Source organism: Rhinolophus hipposideros (genome assembly GCF_964194185.1).
Source record: "Rhinolophus hipposideros genome assembly, chromosome: 3".
Lineage (NCBI taxonomy): Eukaryota > Metazoa > Chordata > Mammalia > Chiroptera > Rhinolophidae > Rhinolophus > Rhinolophus hipposideros.
The window spans coordinates 23,743,791-23,770,263 of NC_138049.1; the positions used below are offsets into that span (position 1 = coordinate 23,743,791).

The following is a 26,473-nucleotide window of genomic DNA, read 5'->3' on the forward strand; positions in this document are numbered from 1 at the left end:
ATAAGAGAAAAAAACTGATGAATTGGATTCCATTAAAATTTTTAAAAACTTTTACTCTTCAGAAGATACTTAAGAAAGTAAAACGATAAGCCACAGACTAGCAGAAAAAGCTGCACGTTAAAAATGTGGTAAAGGTCTTTAATCTAGACTATCTAAAGAAATCTTGTAACTCAATTATAAAGAAAAAATTTAATTAAAAAATGGGCCAAACACTTTAATAGGTGTTCACCAAAGGAGATAATATGAATGGCCAATAAGCATATGAAAAGATGTTCACCATCATTTGTCATTAAGGAAGAGCAAATCAAACCACAGTGACATGCTGTCATACACTCCCTTGAATGGCTATAATTAAAAAGACTGACAGTGTTGGTTGGTATTGTGGAGAAACCAGAATCCTCACACACTGCCCTTGGAAATGTGAATAGTTTTAAGCCATTTTTGGAAATAGTTTGGCTGTTTCTTAAAAAGTTAACCACATACTTAGCATGTGAACCAGCAATTCCACTCTTAGGAAGCGACCCAACAGAAATGAAAACGTGTACACAAAGCAGTGTAAGTGTCTGTTAGCAGCATTATTCATAGTAGTCAGAAATTAAAAAGCAATCCAAATGTCCATCCAATGGTGAGTGGATAAACCAAATGTGGTATATCCATACAATGGAACACTGTTTTGTAATAAAAAGGAATAATTACTGATAAATGCTATCGGAAAGATGGATGTCACAAACATAAGTGACAGAAGCCAGAAACAAAAGTGTACAGATTGTGTGGTTGCTCTCATGATGAGTTTCTTCTCTGTATTCAGAATTTGCAAACTAACTCATTTTTATAGTCTTTTGTTTTCCTTCATAATTTTTATCCCAGGTATATTTATCTAAATAAATAATCATAAATCATTAAGAACTATATAAGGTTGTACTGTCTTTCATGGAATTAGAAAGGTATTTGAAATAATAATTAAAAAACTATAAAATACCACTCACGTTTGTTTTTGTTTAACATCCTACTTCTTCCTTGAACTTTTCCCTCTTCACCAAATAACCCTCCTGTAATCTTCCCACACTGTTCTATCTGTTTGCACTTGTATACAGCTTATACTTTTAGCCTCCTGTTCATGTGTATACTTTCCTTGATGGCCAGCAACTTGAAGTCAACTGTTCGCTTATCTTTGTTTCCCTCATACCACTCTGTTCATGATTGGCACCTAAAACACTTTAGACTAGTTAATTTGCATTTCCGGGCTTCACTCATTAGTACAGTGATGAATCCTAGCCTAACCTCTTCATTTTATCCTAACCACTTTAAACATTCCAAATGCCAGTGAAGGAGCCTTTTTGAACAATAATGGAACTTCTGAGACCAGATTGTGTATATCTTTCAATTAGACTGTATGTTAGCTAATACTTTTGAAGTTGTGTGGTTAACTGCAGTCAGATATAGCGAGCATGCATATTAGTAACTTTTCTTTAAGGTACTGTGCCTCAAGGCTATTCTCTTAATTTTTTAAAAGATACCATGGTTCGCTTTAGCAGTAAACTCACATGAGTTTCTCTGCCCTTCAGAAGTGTAATTTCTAATTCTTGAACTTGACAATGAATAGTGGTAGACAAGTAATTTAAATAAAGAAACAGGTCAACAGTTAGTCATTTAATTTAGTTGACTCTTTTGGAGGGAAAGCATAGCATTCTCTTAAAATGTGTGACAACAGAGAGAGCATATCAAATCTGAGTAGCGATGCCTACGCAGCCTTAAAAGTTATCTACCCACTCACCCCCACATCTCACAGACCTCTTTTCTGATTATTCTCCTAACATGGACTTGTGTTCCAACCCAGCAAATCTGTTTTCTGTTTCTCAGTTACTTTTCCTCATGTTCCTTTCTTCATTGGCGTTGCCCTCCCACAACTTCCAGGCTTCCACCCTCCCCCATTTTCAAAATGTGACTTAGCTTTTGTAGCCTTTGGGAACCTAACTTGAGCAACCTCCCCTTCACTCTGAGACTTTCATTTGCCATTCATTTTGTATGTGTTTTGCTTTTTGTTCATTTATGTCATTGTTTAACTGCTTTTCCAGTATATTTACATCACAAGAATATTGTAAGCAAACTGAATAAAATTCAGGTTGGTTTTTTTTTTCTTTCATGACCTCATGGTGTCTAGAGCAGCAAAAGCACAGAGTAGATGTTTAGAAAACAGCAAACTTTTACTGACTCTGGGTGGTGAACACACAATGGGATTTATAGATGATGTAATACAGAATTGTACACCTGAAATCTGTGTAATTTCACTAACAATTGTCACCCCAATATAATTAAAAAGAAAAAGAAAACAGCCAACTTTTTAGGGCCCACCACTTGCTCAGCCCTGCTGTTGCTGTGCATTCACAGACGTCATTGGGATCACGAATTCAGACAATGCTGGGCTCCTCACCCAGGGAAGTAAAAGTGAGGGTGGGGGAGCTTGCTGCCTCGGGTGTGCCGCTGCTCACACTGTGGGCGCTCTGTGCCCGCCCCAATCAGCATTCTGGGCATGAGGAGAGGAGGCTGCGAGCACAGGAACAAAGAGTGCAAAATTCTCTGCTTTGCTGACCAGCGTGGTCACTTCCACCTCCTTCTCTTGCAGAACCTTAACCCCCAGTCCTTTTTTTTTTTAATAGAAGAGCGACTGTAAGAAGTTTAAAAAGAAACAAAACTAGGACTTCATGGGCAACTAAAGAAGTAGACTGTTGTAGAATCTGAATATCTTGGCATTATAGCATATACAGTCTTTTATAAAATGTAATAAAGCACAACTGCTGTCAGGTTGCAGTGTACCTGGCAGTCCTTGTGGAAATGAGGGGCACATTCCCATGACATCTGTCACTCAGGGAGGGCACGTTCCCCAGCACAGGCCATTGAGACTTGCTCCACGTCAGAATTACAGCTTATACTGCTTGTCATGGTCCCTATCAATTGCACAGGAATAGAAAGAACTACAGATGTTAAACCTTCGAAATGTAAGCGCCTACTATATTCTGTGCCTGCCTTCAAAAAGGATTTAATAGCCAGAGGAAGGGAGTTTATGGTTAGATTTTCTATCAACTACCCACAGTTTTGAACCCCTAGAAACAGAAATCTTTCTTTTCTGATCACAGTTCTGCCTAAGACTCTATTCTGGAGCGAATCCAAACTTAGTGTTTCTCACTTGCTCCTAAAAAATGGCAAAAAGGGAATTGTCATAATTACTAATTGTATTGTATCCTGGTTATTTTCGCCATAGTGTTCCCTTTTGCTTCCTGTGTTATTCGTTTGACCCTGCACACCCATGTGTTGCCTTCCTATTTTTCTTCTTCCTTTTACTGCCAAATAACAAGACCCAGATTTTTTCTCTGCTGCCTGTCCCCTGCCTCCTCTCCTTAAGCCCTAGTAATCTAATTTTTTATTCCTCCACCTCCACCCTCACCTTTTAAACAAAGATATTGTTCAAGTTCACTTTTATCCTAGTCAGCAAATCCAGTAACCTTTTCTTAGGTCTTACTCTGTTTTACCACCTTCCTTGCAATTGACACTGAACTACTGCTTGCTGGATATTATCTCTCTTTGTTCACCACGATGGAAAATTATGTTATTACATGTCTTTAGCACCCTATCTTCCCGTTGTGTCTCTTTCTCTTGTTCAGAGTCAGCTTTGATTCTGCCTTTCTTTATATCCTTTCTTTATATCCGAAGTCCTTCAGATTGCCTTTCTTTGGAAGGTCTCAGCTAATTATTCTTTCTGCCCTTTGCATTTCTCATCCAAGCTTTGACCACCTTGTTAACGGTGCAGCAACCTCCTAAATCTTAACTAGCTTTTCTGTAATTGCTAAAGAATTGGCAAATGAATTTTTAAAAAATTATGTAACACTCTTGAGAAATGCTCAGTAAAGATAAAGCTGGCATCTAGAGCCCACCATCTAGCTTTGTCCAGTTTACTACCTAGCCACCACTACAATCTCTGCTTTGACTTGTTGGTGCTGCCTCTCCCCCTTCCCCCCCCCCCCACACAGTCCATCTTGTTTTGACTTACCAAAAACCTGTCCATTTTTTAAAGGTCCAGATCAGGCTTCAACCCACCCATAAATATTTCCAACCCATAGTAGCCTCTCTTTAATTCTTACAGTAACAAATACCAATAATATAGCACATATTATGGGCTAGGCATTGAGCAATTTGATACATGTTTATTTTAAATATAGGTATAGGTATTATTTCCATTTTACTGCTGAGAATCCTGGGACTCCAGAGGCTACAGACACTTGACATGAGCTATGCTTCAAATCTAGCTCCATATGATGGCAAAATTAGTGTTCAATCAAGACACCAACCATTTTGATGTGTAAGCTTGCAGCCTTATATCATGGCTTATCTTTTTCAGTTGTGTGTTATGTTTACAACTATTTAGAAGAAGTTCCTTGAGAACGGGATGTGTGCGAGAACTTTGTGTGCCTAGCGGGGCCCTCTACGTGCTTTGAACACTGAGTTCTTGAGAACATTTTGATGAAGCATCCCAGTGTTAGTTATAACAGCTCTGCCTCCTTTTTGTATTAGAGCATTCTTGAAAATCTTGTGAGTACAAGAAAGGTGCCACCATGGCTGCACACTCGAGTTAAGGGGAGTCAGTGGAGCAGCCTTGTGATTTGTTTCCCAAAGTGTGGGATATGTGCCCAACAAGATGTGAAAGCACATGATAGCTATTCCCTTTTTCAGTTGTTTATCAGATCTGAGTAAGGAGCAAGTTTCAGTTTGGTGCTTTTATGTCTTTAACACCTTTCCAACCCAGGTTGCTGTTTTACTAAATAATAGCTAGGCCTTGGTATAGTCATGAGCATATTTTGCAGACAGTGGCATGGGCTGAAATTAAATACCAGTTCTGTTTTCTTTCAATTTGTTATTTTTATTTTCTGTTTACTTCAAGTGATACAAGGTCTTTTTAAAATAAATTTAACTTTTTAAAAAGTCTTGATCTAAATAAAAATTATTAAGAACATAGTAGCACAAGTTCTAATCTATGACCTTGCACAAGAACTTTTTCTCTGCCTCACTATGTTGATTTTTAAAATGAATGTAACAGTGCTTACTTTTGAGAGTTGTTTGAGGATTGTCTTAAATGCTAGTATACCATTTGACAGATGGTAGCTTTTTCATCATCAATTTGTTAGTTTATTTATTGTTTATTTCCTTATTTAGTCGACTGAAAATCTTTGATAGAATTTTAAAGATGCAGTTTAATTCCAGGATTTCTTATTCTCAAGCAGATACTTCACTGGTCCGGGCCTTAGTTCCTGTGGGCATTAGTATTTTCACCTGCATATTGGGATTATTTGAACACCGGCCTCATAGGATTGTTTTGAGGACTAAATTATTTCATGAAATACCTGGAATGGTGCCTGGTGCTTGGAGTAGCTGTATAGCTGTTAGCTATCACTATTATTTCCTTAGAAAGGATGAGGCTTTTGTTCTTCTTAACATCCTGAGTTGGTGACGGAGGGTCTTCTGTGATAATTTTGTGTGTTTCTTAAAGCACCTACTGAGTGTAAAGCATTATTGTACTGGGATCATGGTAAACCTGCAAGGGAGGATAAGATCTTTCGCAAAACTACTCCGAGCTACCTGCCCCCTAAAATTATTGCAGCGTGCAATTAAAGAAACTCAGAGGAAGATTAATAAACCCCAGAGGACTGAGCGGACCAATAGTGAATTACTGTGAACTTCTGTATATTACAGCATTTTCTAATTGAGTGAAATACTATGGAACGTTTGACATTTACATGTATGTAATTTAACAGCATTTCTTTAAAGTAATAGCATAGGTTCATATTAGTTGCATGGTTATGTTTACTATTTTTGTTCTTTAATTTTTATCTATTTTGTAAGAAACACCTGGTTTTATTCTGTGGGTTATGTTTCTAACATGTTAGTTATAAAATAAATATGGCAAACCAAATTATTTCCGTTTTTCTTGAATAATTAAATTGGTACGGTTCCCACAGAGGGGAAAATTGACCCTAAGACATAATGAAAAACTAGAGTCCAGAAAGTTTTCCTTATCAAGTATTTAATATAAAAAATATGATAAAATACGGACTAAAAGTAACAATACTTGAATTTCATACCAAATATTGTTCCTTTGGAGCTAGGTTTACAGGACAAGGTTTAGCATATAAGTTAATTATTCCCACTTAAATCCCCAGCACAGTGAACTTAACTCCTTATATTTTTGTTCATTTTAAGAAATCATATTTAAATACATATGTCATTTTTTTAAAGAGGCCACACACTAATAATCTATCTATGTCTGATACTTTGGCACAGATAGTTTTCAGAGGGTAGTTTGTGTTATAATTATGTGTAATATGTAATAGACTTAATATGAAATTTACATTCAGAGAAATAATATTTGCTTTAGAAAAGATTCTTAGAGATAGAATCCAGCCCTTTCATTTTGTTTAGGAAACTTGAAGTATATGACTTACTTATATTCACATGGCAAGCAGTTATCAAAACTTGATTCTGTGGCCTACCCACCGAAAACAACTCTTGTTTTATGATATAACATAGTGGAACTCCTTTATAATACAACTTATCATATGAGTTTACCTCTGGGAAAGTATCCCTTATTAAATAAAGCAGTTTTAAGAGCATGGGTTTCAATCAAAACTCTTACTTGCTGTGTGCCCTTGAGCAAGTTGACCAGCATGTCGGTTTTCTCATCTAGAAAACAGTTACCTAGCACTTAGGGTTGTTAGGGTGATCATATTCGTTAATATGTTACTGAGCTTGGAACAGCCCCACGTTACTTGACACGATGTGTATATGCCGTTTATGTTAGCTATTGTCATTGCCGTCACCCTCACCCTATAACAGCCTGCAACCACCCGTAGTGTAGATTAGAGCATTATCACAGTAACAGTGGAATACATGGGTTTCTCTTTATCACAAATAATAGAAATTTCCCAGGCCTGTGTTTGCTGCTGCCTGATGGCTGGTAAAGAAGATATACCAGAAGTTTTATCACCAGTGCTTAAATCTGTTCATCTGGTCTGTGTGTTTAGGAAAATCGTGGTCTCCCCATCGTCCCCCTGTAGGAAGAGTAGTGGTGACATAGTGCACTAGGTCAGAACACATTCTGGAATCCTCAGTCTCCTGATTGCTTTCTCCATGGGTGGGTTACTTCTCTGTGCTTTTGTTTTATCACCTATAAATTGGGATAAAAGTCCTTGTCTTTCACGAAGGATAATTCTTGCTATGAAGACTGAGTTAATTTATATATAGAGTGCTTAGAATGATGTCTGGCCCACAGTGTTTAAATGTTTAACTTCTTTATTTCTAAAAAACGTTTTTTATTAAGTAGAAGTTTCTGTGGCTCTAAAATAGTCAATTAGGTCTCCAAGGAAGAAAATGGGTTTGATTACTACAAACTGGTTCCTGAAAAATAGTACTCCTTAATCAAAAATTAATATTTAATATGGCATATTATAAGGGAACAGGTTGTAAATGTTGGCTTTTTCATGTTACCTTATGCATCTTATTGGTTAAATAGGATCGTTTATTTTGAACGGTGTTTTAGAAGGGAAGTTATAAATCTGGATTTGCTTGAGACAATCCCACCTTATCCTCTTGTCCAGGCGTACTTATAAATAACGCTCCTGTCACTGTTGCAAATGTCCCAGGTGGATGTAAATTTTATGGTCAGTCTAAGTATCGTTTACTGGCCAGATTTATTTTACTAGACTATCCCTATGCTCCAATATATTCTAAAGGCAAATACTACTATTTTAAGCTTAAGTTTTAGCTATTTTAAGTTTGTGGTATTTTTCAAACCATTTTGGCATTTTTTGTTGTTTTTCTCCTTACTTTCCATCTGTATTTCAGTCTTTTTTAAAAGTGTGGGTTTTTTTGGTCAATGTAGATAATACAAAAAATTATTTTACTTGGGAATTTGGGACATGAATTAAACTACCAGTAAAATGTTATAGCAGTCATGTCATTTTTCATATCATTTTGACACTATCAGAAATGTTTTATTTGTTTAGATAACTAATGACTGTGGTACTGATTATAAGCAGTAAAATACTTATTGGTTTGAATGTACTACTCTTATCATAGTAGACTGTCAACAGGAGTTTATATTGCCCGAAGCAAGTAAAATTTATATTCAAAAATTACGAGTTAGATGTTGCTAAGAGGAATCTCTTTAATTAACTGTATGATCCAGAAATTCAAGTCAAGAACTTCATAAACTTAAAAATTTTAAGGTGTACCTTGATCCTCTTTTATATTGATTATTTAATTCAACACATTCCTTATGGTTCCTTTCTTTACCAGGTATGATAAAATCTTGCCTTCCAAATATTATGACGCTTCTAGGTTCTGTGGCAGTAATCTGTATTGTTATAGTGTGTTCATTGATAAATTTCTTTGATAATATTAATAGGGGAAAAAGAATATGTATAACATTTGAACTTTGTCTGCTGAAAAGTTTTATAGGAGACACTTGTAGGGTCTTTGGGTTTTTTTGTATTGAAAAATATACCTCTTAAAAATGCTTGTAGTGCAGAAGGGATATGCTTATCTAATATTTACATAATATTTTAATGCCTGATATATAGTAAGGGCTCAAGAAGAGTCTGATGTTGCTATTTAGCTATAGTACTTATGACAGATTTTATACATTTTTTAATTTTGAGGTGGTCTGTAAATTATGTGTGCCATTTGTCAACAATGTATACAATTTCTTATTTTACCTAAGGATACTATTGGGGAAAGACTTGGAGAACGCTTCTTTAACTGAGATAGGATAGTGGTCTAAAGGTGAAATGAAGGTTATACAGGAGGGTATGACTGAAAGGAAGAAAAGAACCAAGAGAATGCCCATTTATATATGTTAGGTGCTAAGACCAAATCATAGCAGGAGAAAGCAAAGAAGCAGTGTGGTCTTGAACTGCATACTTGAAATCAGATGTCATTTGAGTTGTATGAAGAAAGTAATAAGCATTAAAGGTTTTGGAAAAGAAAGTAATGTAGTAAAAGTGAGTTGAGATACTTGCTTTAGTACAACTCCTTAATATCTTGAAAGGATTGGTAATAGTGTGTTTCACTTTAGACCTGAGTTTAGTAAGGAGATTGGCAGTGAAGTTGGTCACTAAAGTGATAGCTAGCTAAAGTCACTTAAGAATGCAAACACGCTTGGTGAGTGTAGAAATGGATATGAGTGACTTTGTTTGTTGAACTGTGCTAAGGATTTAAATTGTTTTTATAGCAAAGGAAAATGCTAGAGATTGATGTGTCCACATAGCTTGTAAACAAGCTAAACATACTTTGTATTGACAGCAGTGTTTGAAAGAAAATGAAGTCATGTTGGAATGACTGGGCTTTGATGTATCCTCCCCCGCTCCCCCGTCTTATTTGCCATTGACTTTTTTCTTGACCTTTTGTCCTTGCCCCAATGTACTGATGGAGTGAGCGTGGTGTGCAAGTGTGTGTGGATCGTATGTAATCTAAACTACCTTGGACAAAGCAAACAGGATTTATTATTAGAAAATATTTAATTTTTAAAGAAGTGGTAAAAATGATCGTTCCAAGTAAGAAAGATTTCATTCAAATGAAAGCTGTCTAACAGAATAAATTTGGTAAACCAGCAGTGTGGGCACCATGGGTGGGGGCTCAATTCTTTTCAGCACTAAGTGCCTGTCTTGTGCAAAGTACAGTGCCAGGTCTTGCAGGGGAGTCCAGGATGCCTAAGTCATAGTCTCTGTCCCCAAGGAGCTTAGCGGAGGGACAGGATATAGGGAGTGTGTGGTGTGGTTACCATAGTTACACTGATGACTCACGTAACTCCAATGGTAGATGCTGGAGTACTACACAGAAAGAAAAGGTCGTCTTGTCTTCCTCTTTTAGACTTATTTCACTTAACATAATGTTCTCTAGATCCATCCATGTTGCTGCAAATGATAAGATTTCTTTCTTCTTTATGGCTGCGTAATACTCCATTGTATAAATGTACCACAGCTTCTTAATCCAGTCATCTACCGATGGGTATTTCGGTGTTTCCATATCTTGGCTATTGTGTAAAGTGCTGCAATAAACATAGGAGTGCATACAGATTTTTGAATTAGAGTTTTGGATTTCTCCGGGTAGATGCCTAGGAGTGGAATTACTGGATCAGAGAGTAGTTCCATTTTCAGATTTCTGAGATACCTCCATACTGTTTTCCATAGTGGCTCACCAATCTGCAAGCCCACCAACAGTGCACAAGCGTTCCCTTTTCTCCACATCCACGCCAGCATTTGTTGTTTGTTGATTTATTGATGATAGCCATTTTGACCGGAGTGAGGTGGTATCTCATTGTGGTTTTTATTTGCATTTCTCTGATGGTTAGTGAGGTTGAGCATTTCTTCATATGTCTGTTTGCCATCTGTATGTCCTTTTTAGAAAAATGTCTCCTCAAGTCCTCTGCCCATTTTTTAATTGGGTTGTTTTTTTGGAGTTGAGTTGAGTGAGCTTTTTATAGATTTGTGATATTAATCCCTTATCAGATATATCATTGGCAAATATCCTTTCCCATTCAGTAGGATCCCTTTTTGTTTTATTGCTGTGAAAAAACTTTTTAGTTTGATGTAATCCTACATGTTTGTTTTTTCTCTTCCCTCGTGCGAGGGGATATATCAGTATTATCTTACTCCGGGTAATGTCTGTGAAGTTTCTCTCTTATATGCGGAATCTAAAGAAAAGAATAAGTGAATGAACTAATCAGAAACAGTTTTGGGGACAAAGAGGAAAAACTGAGAGTTGTTAGATGGGCGGGGGGGTGGGAATAAGGGGGAAGGTGAGGGGATTAGAAAACAGGCGGTAACCACAAAATGGCCTCAGGGTTTTTGAAAATTAATTTGGGGAACATAATCAATAACGTTGTAAAGATTTTGTAGGGTATCCAATGGACACGTGTCCCATTTGGGAGACCACCTCAGGGATGATGTAGATGCCTGATCATGGCACTGTACACCTGACGCTGGACAATAATGAATGCCAACTATAATTTTATATATATAATGTGATGGCTCTGTGAGAGGTCTGAGGGATAGTGGATGGGGGGAGGGGGGAGAGGGTACACAGTGTGAGGGATATAAATGATGAACGTCTAAGTATTACCTTGTCTTGTGCACCTGAAACTAATAAAAAGAAAAGAAAAAAAAGAAAAGGTCTTCTCCTTATGGGTATGAAGGATAGAAAATGTTACAGGAAGGGGGAGGCTCTTATGGTAGGCTGTGAAGGAAGGGTGTGATTTTAATAGGCACACATAGGTTAGAGAGTAACCTGATGAGAGACTAGAGCAAAAGTGTGGAGATAGGGGAGGCCAGTCTAGATTGGCCAGAATAAGACAGGGAAGGAGGTTTGGTGCTATGCTATGCAGAGTCTTGAGTGCTAGACTTAGAAGTTTGTTTTCTAAATATAAGTGACATTATTTGGAGCTATACTTCAAGTTTATTAATCTGGTAGTCTTTGGATAAGAGTGGAAAGAGACTGCAGTAAAGTGATTAAAAAACATTCATTCATTCATCCAGCGAACAAACATTTTGATATGGTGCATCAGGTTGTTCTAGGTGCTGGGAATTCAAGACGTCTTCCTTGTTCTCTGGAGTCTCATTCTTTTGGGAGATGTTGACAATAAATAAGTAAACGGTGGGGTGCTCAAGGAAGGTTTCTGAGATAAGGACACTTGAACGACAGAAGAAGCCAGCCAAGCAAAGCTCTGAGGAGAACGCACAAATGCTTGAAGATACAGCAAGTGCCATGTCCTTGAAGCTGGAGCAGTCTTGACTTTTTGAAGGACAAGAGGAAGAGGTGTTTTAGAATTCTTGTATTACCTGTACTGTGGGAATGTGTGTGGTAAGGAGTCTACCTGACACACCAGTCAAGGACGAGATACTGCTTTTTTTTTTAATTTCCTTGGTTACTCTTCAGTTGTGTCAGTACCTTGAGTCACTTTGCCAGACAAGATCTTATATAAAGCCATTATATAATGATTCATTGATGGACTGAGGGTAACTTTTTCTGGGCATCCAGAATCGTATACAGCTGAAACCCTCTAGAACCATAATAGAAGTAGGACAGGTTAATATGTAACAATACCTGTATATGTGATTATCTTTCATGAAACTTGGTCTCTCACCTTCTTTTCCTACCCTGCTTGCTAGAGGATCTGAAGGGACATTATTGCAGTTTTTGCCATTTACTATTTTATTGCCATTTTTCTAGTGTTAATTATAGAACAACCTCCGGGACAGGAGGTACAGATAGGTGGTCTAAGTGTTTTAGTTGGTCTGTATATTTTTTTAAAGTTATTGTGAGTCCACAGTAGCATTTAAAACTGAAAACAGCATAAAAAATGCCAGGTTTCAGCTTTAGAAAAATCTGAAGATGGCATCACTAGCAGGTATTCCCTAGCAGCTGCTCCCTTCATACTGCCGTCCGTAGTTCAGGGTGTTCCCCCACCTAGCCAGTTTCACTCATTTATGTTACTTGCTGTACCTGTAAACATTGTTGTTTTCAGTGTTTGCTCTGGGCAGGGAGCATAGAGCAGTGGCATCAAAGCAAGAGGGTCTCCTATTACTGGACTATTTTCACTGTAGAAAAAGAGGGTGTGCTCTAGAAAAGCATTTCTCAAAGTTTGGTCTACAGACCTCTGGTCTGCGAGGTCAGAATTGTTTTCATAATAATAGATGTTATTTGCCTCCTTTATTTTTTTATTTCGCTGTGTTGACATTTGCATTGATAGTGCAGAAATAGTGGTAAAACTACTGGTTCCTTAGCACAAATCAATGCTGTGTCACCGAACTGTACTAGTATTCTTTATTGCTGTGCAGTAAAGAAGCCAGTTTCATTTAAGAATGTTCTGTGTGTAGTAAAAAAAAAAAATTAAGTGTTAACCCTTGAGCCATATGTCTTCTTAGTACTTTGTGTGATGATATGGGAAGTATTTATAAAGCACTTCTGCATTCTGCAGTGTGATCATTGTCTGCAGGACAAGTACTTATTGTGTTGTTAGAGTTGTGAGCTACACTATCTAATAATTTTCTCATGAAACATCATTTTTCTTTAAGGAATAGCTTGCTTGGATATTGGGAAGATGGTTTCCTGAAAACTGAAGAGCGTGTGCCTGTGTCTTAAAGGAAAATAACTGTTATTTGTTACTAATAATATAATTCAACCTTGCTGGCAAAATTAGGATTTTGGAAAACTTATCTGCAACCATGAGCTTGACTGCTTCCCAATATATAATGACTTTTCTGATGAGATCAGTGGTGATATTAGCAATGTGATTTTTAAATATTTCCTAAATAAAATGTGTTAACATTTGAAAGATCTGCATAACTCAGTGAGCCAGTAGTTTACAGATGCCCGTGCAGGGTGCAGTGCACCACACACACCAGTGGGTGTTAATGTGAGGGCGCAGGCAACTCACTGATGGGACTTCACAGTCCGTACTGCCGCTAACCGTCACGCAGCTGTCACTTGTTGAGTTTTGTAGCCTCACAAAATAATATCAGAACTATCTGAAAAGACTACATCAATAGTCTGCAGTTTTCCAACATACATCTGTGTGAAGTGAGAGTGTCCCCTTTACTTTAAACAAAGCAACATAGTTCAGTAAATCAAAAAGAAGCAATTTTGAGAACCTTCTCCTAAGCTGGACATTAAGAAAATTTGCATATATATAAAATACTCTTCTCACTTGATTTTTTTTTCTTTAATTTTGGAAAACAGTTTTATAAAATTTTATGTTACATGTAACAGGATTATTGTTTTTAAATGAATTCATAGATATTTTAAAATTTTCCCCAGTTTAAATTCTAATATAGTAAATATCTATCAGTAAATATATCCCATAAAAACAAAAGCTTTGGGGGAGTCCTCAATGTTTTTAAGCATTAATAAAGGATCCTGAGCCCACAGAGTTTGAGAATCACTACTCTAGGATCTAAACGTTGATTCCCAAAATGTGTCATTATCCAGTGCATCTGATCTGTGGACCACTAGTTCTGAAGCATTTTAATAGATACTAAACCATCTAGGCTTAGGATCCTTTCTAGACTGTAGGATTTTTTAGTCCCTCTTATGGGCTAACATAACAATGCATCGTGAAGTCCCCAAGGGGGGCCATAATATATTTCAACTTATTCGAGTACAGAACTTTTAACTTGACTGGAAATGCTTGGAATACATTTCAGAACTACTGCTCCAGGAGCATGCCAGTGTTCATTAAGCGTTCTGTTTAGCTGTTCCCTGGAAGCAGATGGGAACAGAGAGGCTTTGGACTCAGACTAACTTGCCTTTGAATCCTGGCTCTGCCACTTGTTAACCTGTTTCCTTTCCTACAAACTGGGTATAAGGTAGCAAACTTTAGAGGATTGTCGTGAGCATTAAGTGGGATAACAAATAGCCTTTCTAGTACGTAATAGGTACTCAGTATAATTACTCCCTACTTCTAATTTCTGTCCCTTACAAGTGTTAGTAAGCTAGTGAGTCACAGAGAGGTGTAGGGACTAGTTTAACAGGTTAGTGGAGCAATAAACATTTACTGACTGGCTAGCCAGTTGTACATACATACACGTAGACCAAACTGCCCCGGATTTTAAGCCATGAAAAAAAATGGAGTCAGCATGTCCACTGACCCAGCCCTTAAAGTGAAGGGTGTTAATAAAAATGAATGTAGTGGAGTTGCCTCATTTTAAACCTGATAATGACTGTAAAGGGAAGATCTACACGTATTATGTTAAACTTATAAAAGTTCCTTTTGGAGAGAATTTTGACAGCTTACGGGGGTGATTCTCAATATTATGCGTATTTTCAATATATCCCTCATTTAGTTTTTTTCTTGTATTTGTGATTTCGCTCATGGATTCAAGCTCAGATACATAATTTGACATCTACGTTACTTTGGTCATTTCTTAACTCATATATGAAATAACTTCCATACACCTTTACTGTTGTTAGCATTCCCTGTTTCCTCACATTCTGAGCATAGGATTCAAGAGCCTTCCTAAAGCATTTTTGTCAACATGGACTAGGCACTCTGGAGTATGCCATGCGTTAGGATTTTTTTGAGGGTACTTGGCCTAGAGGAAGCCGACATTATCCTGGGAAAAGGACGGTGTACAGCATGTCTTTGGAAGAATAAAGGCGTCAATTTGAATTATAGCTGTGTTACTTTGTTGCGTTACTTGGCCAGTCTGATTCTCTTTTCTTCCTCTATAAAATGATAATGATACCAATTGTGCCCCATTATTTTTAAGGATTTGATGGGAACACCTTGAGTATTTAGTGCTGTCCTTAGCACTGTGTATGTTAATAATTGTTACCCCACCCACCACTACTAACCATATTTGTATACCCAGAAGTAAGCAATGATACGTGTATGTTGCTTGTTGGAGAATTGCGATTTATTATTAAAAAAATGATTTATTCTTGTCTTACACAGTTTTAAAATGAGAATAAAGGGTTCTCTTTCTAAGCCATGGTATGTAAGGCAGAAGGGCAGCAATAGAAAAGACTGCTGATAGAGCAAAGGATGAGAACTTGGCAATAAGGAAAAAGTCACAAATCATTAAAAAGAAAAGAACAAAACAAAAACTTTGTTAAATAGCATTATTCCATTAGGTGAAAGGAAAATACTCCACTTTTTCTTAAGCTCCCTAAGTACATAATTTCAATGTAGGATAGTGTACTAATTTGTTTACAAAATCTCCATTGTTGAAAATATATGAGTCTGTGTTTAGCATACCTTTTAAGTGTATGCTTTTGGTTTTCATCATCATAATATCTGCATATGACTAAAAAATCAAAGAGATTGTAAGGGCTTATGTAAAAAGCAACAGTTTCCTCTCCTCCCCTTTTCCTATTCTTAGTGTTGTGTCTTACAGAAACCACTTTGAATTTATCGAACTATTTCTTTGATGATTACTTCTATACTCTTAAAAAATCCCCATTTTATCTTGGTTTATTAATTTTAGACATTATCCTGCTGTAGGATTTCACTACTTCTTTCCATTCCTCTTTGCCAGAATTTTTAGTTTCTCACTTACCTTTGAAATTTTATTTGCTTATTTCTTGTCCTATTTACTTCAGTTGAGAATATGAGCCCATGCCTTTTTTTAAAAATCAGACTTTATTTAGTAGAGCAGTTTAACATTCACAGCAAAATTGAGCTGAAGGTACAGAGATTCCCCGTGTCCCCCTGCTGCCCCTACGTGCACAGCCCGTACCACAGGGGTTCATTTACACGTCAGAATCACCCGAAGCCCGTAGTTTACATTAGGGTTCACTCGTGCTCTTTTACATTCTGTGGGTTTTGACAACTGTATAATAACATGTATCCATCATGGTATCCTACAGTGTTTTCATTGCCCTAAAGATCATCTGTGCTCCAGTTTATTCGTGCCCCCCGCCAGGCAGCTACTGATCTTTTTACTGTCTCCATAAGTTTGCCTTTTCCAGAATGTCATATAGTTGGAATCGTACAGTCGGTAGCCTTTTCAGATTGGCTTCTTTCATTTAGTAATATGCATTTAAGTTTCCTCATTATGACCTTTTCGTGGCTTGATGGCTCATTTTTTGTTAGTTCCAAATAACATTCCATTGAGTGACTGTACCAGTTTATTTATCCATTCACCTACTGAAAGGTAGCTTGGTTTCTTCCAAGTGTTACTAATTATGAATAAGGCTGCTATAAACATCTGTGTGCCCATTTTTGTGTGGACATAAGTTTTCAACTCGTTTAGGAGCGTGATTGCTATATGGTATGTTAAGAGTATATTTAGTTTTGTAAGAAATCACCAAACTGTACAGTTTTGCATTCCCACTAGCAAGAATGAGAATTTCTCTTGCTCCATATCCTTACCAGCATTTGGTATTATCAGTGTTACGGATTTTGGCAATTCTGATAGGTTTGTAGTGGTATCTCATTTTAATTTACCTTTCCCTGATGACATGTAATATGGGCTATCTTTTCATATTCTTATTTTCCATTTGTATATTTTCTTTGGTGAAGTGTCTGTTAAGGTCTTTAGCCCATATTTTAATAGGTTTGTTAGTTTTCATATTTTTGAGTTTTAAGAGTTCTTTGTATGTTTTGGGCAGCAGTCCTTCATCAGGTAAGTCTTTTGCAAATGTTTTCTCCTGTTCTTCTCATTCTTTTGACCTTGTCTTTCGTAGAGCAGACGTACAGCTTATCAGTTGCTTCTCTCAAGGATTGTAGTTTTGGTGGTGTATGTAAAGGGTCATTGCCATATCCAGGACATCTAGGTTTTCTTCTGTTATCTTCGGAGAGTTTTATAGTTTTGCATTTTATATTTAGGCCTGTGATCTTAATTTTTGTAAAGAGGCCTAGGTGTACTTTTTTGGCATTTATCCTGCTTTGTGTTATCTTGGTTTCCTGCATCCGTGGTTCAGTTTCTTGCATTAATTTGGGGGAATTCTCAGTCATCGTTTTAAATATTTCTTCTCTCTTCTCCTTGTCTTCTCATTACACATATTATACCATTTATAGTTGTATCACGGTTGATGAATATTCTGCTTGTTATCCAATCTTTTTTTCCTTTTCGGTTTTCAGTTTTAGAGGTTACTGTTGAGATAGTCTCAAGCTCAGAGATTCTTTCCTTAGCCATCTCCAATCTACTAACAAGCCTATCAAAGGCATTCTTCATTTCTTTTACAGTGTTCTCGATATCTAGCATTCATTTGGTTCTTTCTTAAAATCTCCATCACTACTTACACTGCCCGTTTGTTCTTGCACGCCATCTCCATTATCCGTTAGAGTCCTTCACATGTTCATCAGATGAGGTCTGACAGTTAAGTTTGCAAACTTTTTGCAACAATGTTGCTAGCCATTTTTTGATATCAGAGGGATTACTCATTATGAATTTGTACCAACTGGACAGTTAACCAAGTTTAACTTGGAGGTACTGAAATGGCTGCGTGAAAAAGTTAGACGGCCTGAACTTTTCGCCAGCAGTTCGTGGCTCAATGAACTGTTGGCGACGCCCCAGCTCACAGGGCACTGCCTGTGAGGGAGTTTTCAGCCAGTAAGCAAATCACTGTATTGGGACACCCTCCCTACTCACCTGATCTGGCCCCCAGTGACTTCTTTCTTTACCCGAAGAAAAAGGAAATACTGAAAGGAAGACATTTTGATGACATTCAGGACATCAAGTATAATACGACAACAACTCTGATGGCCATTCCAGTAAGAGTTCCAAAATTGCTTTGAAGGGTGGACTAGGCGCTGGCATCAGGGCATAGCTTCCCAAGGGGAGTACTCCAAAGGTGACCATAGTGACATTCAACAATGAGGTATGTAGCACTTTTTCTAGGATGAGTTCACGAACTTAATTGTCAAACCTCATAGTTTTTAATTCCTGGACTGATAATTCCAACATCCTTGCCATATCTGAGAGTGGTTCTGATGCTTGCCCTGTCTCTTCAAAGTGTTGTTGTTGTTTTTTTGTTGTTGTTTTGCCTTTTAGTATATTTTGTCATTTTTTTCTTGGTATCAGGACATACATGATGTACTAGGTTAATGAAATACTGTAAGTAGGCTTTTAGTCATGCGATGGATGGTATGGTGTGTGTGGAGAAGCGTTCTGTAGTCTGATTAGGTCCAGTCTCTTAGGGAGCCGGGGCCTCGGGACTGGGAGCTTCACAGTTGCTTCTCAGTTCTACCATCTCCCCTCCTTCAGGTGGGACGAGATAGGTAAATGGGCTGGTGTTGGGCTTTCTCTTCCCCCAGGTCAGTTAAGCTCTGATAAAACCTGGGCAGGTTTGGCTCTATTTAAATAGTTTTTCCTGAGGGCAGGCCTTGTTAAGAAGGGAGTGCTCTGCTGGATTTCAAAGTGGTTCCCTGCCAAAAGCACAAGGGTTCACTGTAAGAACTGGTAGAGCTCCTGAAGTACATAAGTCTCAGTATTGTGGGGGCCCCTGTGACTAGGTCCTCTCGTAGTTGTATCTCTTACTTGTACACTCTGAGCCTACAGTTCTGTCTTCCCTTTCCTGGCACTGGTTTTGAGGAGGTTTATGCTGTTAACCTAAAAATAAAAAGCCAAAATGTGAGGCAACAAGTATTTATTTGAGATCCAAAAGAATAGCTATTCGGGAAGCACTGATTCATGCCGAAACCCCGATAGGGTTTCAATTAGGAGGTGAAGGAGAGGGGTATTTATGAGAAAGGGGCAGGAATAATTACTTGAATAGAAGGAATGTCTATGGGTATTAATAAGCTAAGGAAGGAATTTCTGTAGGTGAGATAAACTAGCGTAGGGATGTTAATCCTAAAGAATGTCTTTAATTAGTTCAGTAGTCATAACTAACAGTGGTTTGGAAAACACTGCTGCTTTCAGCCCAGTCAAAAGGTTATTTTGCCCATTTTTAACATTCCAAAGGTTTGAGGAGTAACATGCAAGGCAGTTTCTCTTTGATGGCAGCCCTAACTCCATTTTGAAGTGTCTCCATTTATATTATTTTTTACAATGCTGATGGGTTTCTCCTCCGGTAAGTTGTGATTCTCTGTATTTGCTTTCCCTTGATCTCCAATTTGGGGGGCATCAGTTTGCTCTATGGACTCAATTCTCCTACGGATCTAAGAAACATTACTGATTTTTCAGTTTGTTCACCTTTTACTGGTTAAGACAGAGTGTCCACTTCCAAGCTTCGTATGTGCTAGACCAGAAACCAGAAGCCCATGTCTTTTTCTCTTCACCTTTCTTATCCTTCTCTCTCTCAACTTGTTAGGTACACTGTAACATATTTAATATTGATAACATTCGTGTCTTGTTCTATAGCCATAAGTCCTAGTTATTTAATATGTTTAGATTTATAGTTTAATTTGTTTTAGACCTTAGATTGAATCTAAAAGTCAAAAATTTTAAAGTACTTACATTATGACGATTTAAATATTTTTACTGCAGACTCAGTTTTTGTGATTACATTCTTATAATAGCTATCCCCCCCTAGAATTTCTCAGTTGGCTTTCTTTTTTTCCTGTACTGTTTGCCTGTATAGATCTATGCCTTCCCCTTTATTTTTTTCTGAAATCTTAACTCCTGGCGCCTTCTGCTATGTCACCCAAATCTGACCTGGTTGCTCTGTAGGCCAGTTGCATAGTTGTGTCAGCATAAGAGCGTCCAAACCTATAGAAGACTTTTATAAGTTTATTAGAGTTTATTTGAGCCAAACTGAGGACATTTCTGGAAGCAAACTCTCAACAGATTGAGAAAATGCCCTGGAGAATGGCAGTTTTGCAATTATTTTATACATTTCGAATCAAAGGAGAAAACATAAGGAAGGTTACTTGAAATCCACTGGTGGGAGATTAAGGAAGTGGGAGAAAGCAAAATAGGGGGATAGTGTGGATCTCTAGGATTGGATAAAAAGCAAAATGGAGAGATACATACTTTTACATTGGTGGGTACAGGACATTTAACATTTAACATTTATGGTCAGTAGAGGTGGTACTCAGGCACCAAGGTAACAATGAGGATTCCAGTGCATGTGCTCTCCGGAGGATGGTTACACCTCCGAGGGGTCTGGAAAAGAAGATAACTGATATTTCAAAGGTCTGTTAACCTAGATGCACAGGAACAATGGACAAGACTTGCTTAAGGCAAAGCTAAACCTTTCACTAAGGAAGCTATAGGCCTGGGGCATGACTACCCACCAGGACCTGCCCAGCTGGAATTTATGATCAGATCATCTTGTGTGGTTACTTTCTGTCACTGAGCTTGTCAGGCCTGCCAAGTAGCCCCCTGAGCTTGTCAGGTTTACTACATAGTCCCCTTTTCGTTCACAGCTGTCACCCTGCAGCTTTTACCCCCACTTTCTTGGTGTTTACTGAATAACACCTTCAAATATTTTCCCAAGAAAGATTTCAAAGGATATACATGTTTATTTTTGTATTTATGAAAGTGTCTGTTCTTTCCATTATCTTGATGCTAGCTCAGATACAGAATTCTAGGTTAAAAATAATTTTTCCTTAGAACCTTTAGAATGTTGCTTCATTATTTTCTGATATTTAGTGTTACTGATGAGAAGTGTGATTCCAGTTCAGTTAATATTTCTTCTTAAGTGTTGCCTCATCCTTTATCCTCCTCCCCTAAGCCTATTCTTGGTGCTCTTAGGATCTTTGTTTTATCTTTGCTATTCTGAAGTTCCACAGAAATGTGTTTAGAATTCTTTAGCCCATTGTGTTGAACGCTCATCATACTCTCTTAATTTGAAAAACTTGTGTCCTTTGGCTTTGGGGAATTCTTTTGTTCTTTAATTATTACTCGCCTATTTTCCCTGCATTCTTTGTAGATCTGATTTTAATTAAAAATTGGTCATTCTAATTCCTCGTTGTTTCTTTTATCTCATATTTTCCAATTTATCCTTCCCCTTCCTACTTCTGGAGAAAATTTTCTTTATCTTCTAGTATTTCTACTGAGCTTTGTATGTTTCCATACATCTTATTCTCTGATTGTCCCTTTTTCATAGTCTCGTGTTCTTGTTTTATGGATGCAATATTGCCTTAAATCTGTCACAGGCTACTCATTAGAGTATTTTTAAGTGTTTTCATTCCTGAATTAATGTCTTTTCCTCAGAGTTTTTTCTTCGTGATTGTAAAATTGGCGGTTCTCATTCATTTTGTAGGCTTTGCTGGCTTTGCTCAGTTTGGTCTTTGGTAACCATTTGTGTTTAATGAGGCAATAGAAGAACTGAGTTCTGTGTGTTTGGGCATAGCTACTCAAAAGGCTGCCTCGCTTTAGGAATGGGTTGGATGCTGACTGTCAAACTGGGTTACTAAATGCTAGAAACAAACTTCTCTCTGGGGCAGCAACCCCTGTCTACAGCAGCCATCATAGTACTTCCCTAAAATTTCATTTTTTAGAGCTATACTTCCAGGTTTTTGTTTGTTTTTGTTTGGAGGGTAAAGTTTGGTTGCTAGTATTCTATGAGCAACTGTAGCGATAAGGGTCTTCATCTCTCTCCCAATCTCACCTGTAGTCACTTTGCTTTTCTGGGTGAGTCTTTGCATTTTGCAGGCATATTGATTCTTTTCCATGGGTGTTCTGGGCACTGATTTCTTCCACTTACTGCACTAGTTATGACTCCATCAGCTTAGTATTAAAATGAACTACAACCTAGTTTATCTTTTCTTCTTAGATGTTGGTGGCTTTTTGGTAAATATTATGGAACAGTGCACTCAGAAAAGAAATCAGTACTGACTATTTTGGGCTGATAATTCCTTTATTGTGAAGCCAATAAAGTTAATGGAAACTTTGACCTTTCTCTCACTCAGACCTGGCAGCCAGAATCCTGTACTGGTCATCGAGATGTTACAGTCATTCAGAATTTGTAGTACTTGATTATGTTACATTTTAAAACATATTCCATTTCCAGAAATTTGTTCTACAGTTGTACAAGTGCACAAAGGTACATGCACAGGAATGTTTATGGCATTATTTGTAATGCTATATTTAAAAAATGAAAGAGATACACATACTGATATAAAAAGATGTTTGAGTAATATGTGAAAACGTCACATACAGTATATTTGTAAAAAGTACGTATTACATATCTGTCCTCATGTGTTTATATACATATAGAAAAAATTAGAAGAACACCTGAAAGAAATTGTGATTTATGATGGGAATTGTAGGAACTTTTAATTTTGTATCTTTAAGTACATTTTATTTATTTTACCACCAGCATGTAAATTTTATTAATGTTAAGGAAGTATACAGTTTTCAGTAACTATCAGCGGTATGTATATCAGCCACCACTAGCTGGCCCTGGGTTTCCTAGGTGAGTCAGAATCTGAAGGAAGGGGTCTGGGAATCTGTCCTAACAAGGGCTTAAGTGGTTCTCACTGCTGGAGCAAGAGTGAGTGAGTGCACAGGTATGCGTAATTTAGATTAAGGGACCATTACCATAGAGAGGCAATTCAAAGAAAGAGACTACTTTGAATAATGTTAAACTAAATAAATTTCAAAATTTGGAGGTGATAAATGATTTTCTAGGAAATTATCAAATATTGTAGACATAAAAAACCTAGCTGAATAACATGGAATTAAATGGAGACACATGTCAGAGATACCGCCCACCCTGTGTCATAGGTTAATTCTTCCAAATCTTTAAGGAACATATAATTTCTAATCTATTTAAAGTATTTCTGACCAAATGGGGAAAAAAGCTTGCCAGTTGTGTTTACAAAGCCAGTGTAACACCAATTCCAAACTTTTCAGATATAGTCTTTTAATTTTTTATTTTAAAGTTAATCATTTTGGTACTGAAATAAAGGGGCTTCGTTTTGCCTGTGCTTCATCAAAGCCAAATGAGATGCAAACGGGTTTGCAGCAAAGAAAGTAGAGGTTTAAGGAAATGGCACCAAGCCCGGAGACACAGCTGAGCTAGCGCTCAAAGACCTGGCTGCTGACGGCCTCTAGGTGACAGGTTACACAGGAGAAAGAGTATCAGTTACGCTTGCTTAGGGAGTTGGGGTCATAGGCTCTGCTGATTGGTCGGCACTAGGGTCAGAGGCAGATGATCATTGCATCAAGCCCTGATGTCAGTTATGGCGTCATTTTGTGTGGTTTTGAGGGGATGCTGCAGGGTCCTTCCACCTTCATGGGCCTGGAACTGAAACACTACTGAGGTCAAGATGGTTAGTTTGACTGAAACTGTTTCCGTGGTCAACACTGAGGCTTTGTTCCTGACCGTTTGATGCTGACCTAATAAGGGCTCAGTGATTAAGGGAGTGGTAGTGCAGTATGTGCAAAGCTGGAAGGATAAGGAAGGAAAAGAAGCGAGTGAGTCATGGTGCTGTTAGACTAGACCAAGCCAGTCTGAATCAAAGAGAAAGAAGAGAAAAAGTCATTTTAAAGAAGTGAAATTTTTGCACGGCTACAATTTTAAGGTTGTGGTTAAAATTTTATAAGTCTTATGTTTTAAAAGTAATACACCATGAATAATGGAATTCATTCCACGATCAAAGGATGGTTCAATGTTAGGGATTCTATTAATAGAATTATTAATGTTAATAGGCCAAAGAGAAATTATGATCTTTTAGTTTTTGCCCCAAAATGCACATAATAAAATCAACCTGTATTTGTGATTTTTGAGAATGTAAACCTCAAAACAAAACTTTTAAATGAGTGGAACTAGCTGAATAGTTTCTTAACATAGCAAAGGTATTAGCCAGTGTCATGCTTAATGATAAAACACTGGAAGTCATCTTGTTAAAGTTAGGAAAAAGACTATAAATGAGTTGCCATCCCAATTAAAATCAATTTATTTTGATAAATAATTCTAAAGATCATTTGGAAAAATAATGAGAATAGCTCAGAAAATTCTAAAAGAGAAAAAAAAATTGAGGGTTGGGATAACCCTATCAGTCTTTAAATATTATAAAGCTAAAGTAATTAAAAAACAGACCCAGGGTTAGCTATATAGAACTGTGTAACAAGGAGCCAGAGGTAATACAGATAAGTATGTAAGTGGTTTTTCAAGTTACTGGAGAAGAGATGAGAAACAAGCACTCTCATATTGACAGTGGGAGAATAAATTTCAATAGCCTTTTTGAAAGGCAGTTGATGATAGCTAATACATTCTTAAGTATATGTATACTTTGGTCCAGCAGTTTCGGTTTTAGGAATTTGTTCCAAATGGTGTTTGGTGGTGTTTTTTGGGGGGTCAGATTTATTTATTTATTTATTCATTTATTCATTTATTTTATTTATTAGTGATTGAAGCATTCAATGATGACAGTTCTCAATCTTTTATAATGTTATATTCATTATACTTGATATTATTTAGCTTTTTCATGGAAAAAAAAAACTAAACATAAACCTTTATGCTATCCACCTGTTCTGCAGCACAATTTTAATAAAAAAGTTTTACTGATAATTGGACAATTTATATGATGTGAGCAGAGAAATATCAAGCGTGATTATAAAGTGGCCAGTCTTGTAAATCAAGAGCTCTGATCTTTGATCCATTGCTCAATCTATTTCAATATCTGATTGGTATTGCCCTCTAGGTCTCCTGGTTTATTGCTGGCAGCCAATGCACTATTTCTTTCTTGTAGGATGCTAACGCTTCTTCATAAAGAACCTGAAAATTTTCACACTGAATATTATCTTTTAGTTTCTTCTCATTATAACCCCTTGTTTCAACTCTTTTGTACAATACACTGTTACCTGTTTTCAGCACTTTTGTGCTGAAACTATGTGAAACCAGCTTTCAGGGAAGAAATCACAACAATGGTAATTAACAATAACTCCACCTTTACTCGTTTGGTTTTCTAACTCATCAACTACTCTGTCTTCATCTAAAGTGGGGCAGTCATACTCTTCATCACAGCATTGTATAGATGCCCTTCTCGAGCTAAATCACCCTCATTAATGTATGTCAGTCCTGATCTTGAAAGTTCTTTAGCTAGTGTGGTTTTTCAAACCCCTGCCCTGTGGTGAGCAGGATGTTCCAAAGCAACGTCCTCACCGCACCCCTTCTGGGAACCTCCCCAAATAGTTCGGTAGAGACAAATTTAGTCTATTTCTCAAGATTGTGATGATAAATCAGACCTATTGATACTGTTTCATCAGAAATTATTTTTGTAAATTGTATCTTACAGCTCCTTTCCTCTTCAGCTTGTACCCTCTCCGATTTAGGGAGACAATCAGTGACACTTTCTAGTGGCAGTTCTTCCACTAACTGGCTCTCAGACTTAGGGAGAAGCAAACTTACCCATCTAAACTTGTTTCAGAGTCAAGCATCTTAACCTGTTCAGTACCTGCCTTTCCACTTAAATTCCTCTTGTTTATTCCTTAACCAATTGCAAACTATACTTTACGCTACCACATCTCCAGAAGTACTCAAGTGAAAAAATCTAATTGCAAAGTGCAGAGTGCATTTTTCTCCCTTTTTTATTTGCCTCCACTATTTCTCATTTTTGGAAATGATCAATTTTTCTCATTATATTTCATAGTTTTGGAGTAAATACAGACTATTGTAAAGAAAACAGAAATATCCCTTAATGTCAGCACCCAGAAATAATCACTGGCCATTTATGTGAACATATCTTAATAAAATTGGGATTACACTTATTTATATACTGCTTTACATCCTGCTTTTTGTTTTCATTATATTAATACTGTAAGCAGTGAGTTTTAAAGGCTGTATAGTTTTCTCATATATGGTTATTCCATAATTAATTTTATCTATTTTGTTCTTGTAGTAAGTTTAGTTTGCTTCTCCTTTGCGTACTTTTTTCTCCTGCTCTTTCATAGATTCCTTCTTACACCTGCCCTTTGGGTTTTGGTGTTCTTAAGTTTCCTTTCACTGCTTTGGGCTTGCAGGCAATCTCACTCCCCCAGCTGCACTGCTCTCCAAATACTGAGTCCATTTCCTCAGCATGTTCCCCCTTCTG

General features: G+C 37.2%; 1 protein-coding gene and 1 pseudogene across 8 annotated transcripts in view; one reads left to right on the plus strand and one right to left on the minus strand.

The window, feature by feature from the left end:
- The window catches only part of REPS1 (RALBP1 associated Eps domain containing 1), a 79,778-nt gene that overhangs the window by 8,397 nt on the left and 44,908 nt on the right, over nt 1–26,473 (plus strand). The window lies entirely within an intron of this gene.
- On the minus strand, nt 25,052–25,820 carry LOC308490799 (adenylate kinase isoenzyme 6-like; annotated as a pseudogene). The gene is made up of 2 exons: nt 25,792–25,820; nt 25,052–25,552 (listed from the first exon to the last, which is right to left on the minus strand). The product of its transcript is annotated as an adenylate kinase isoenzyme 6-like (transcript).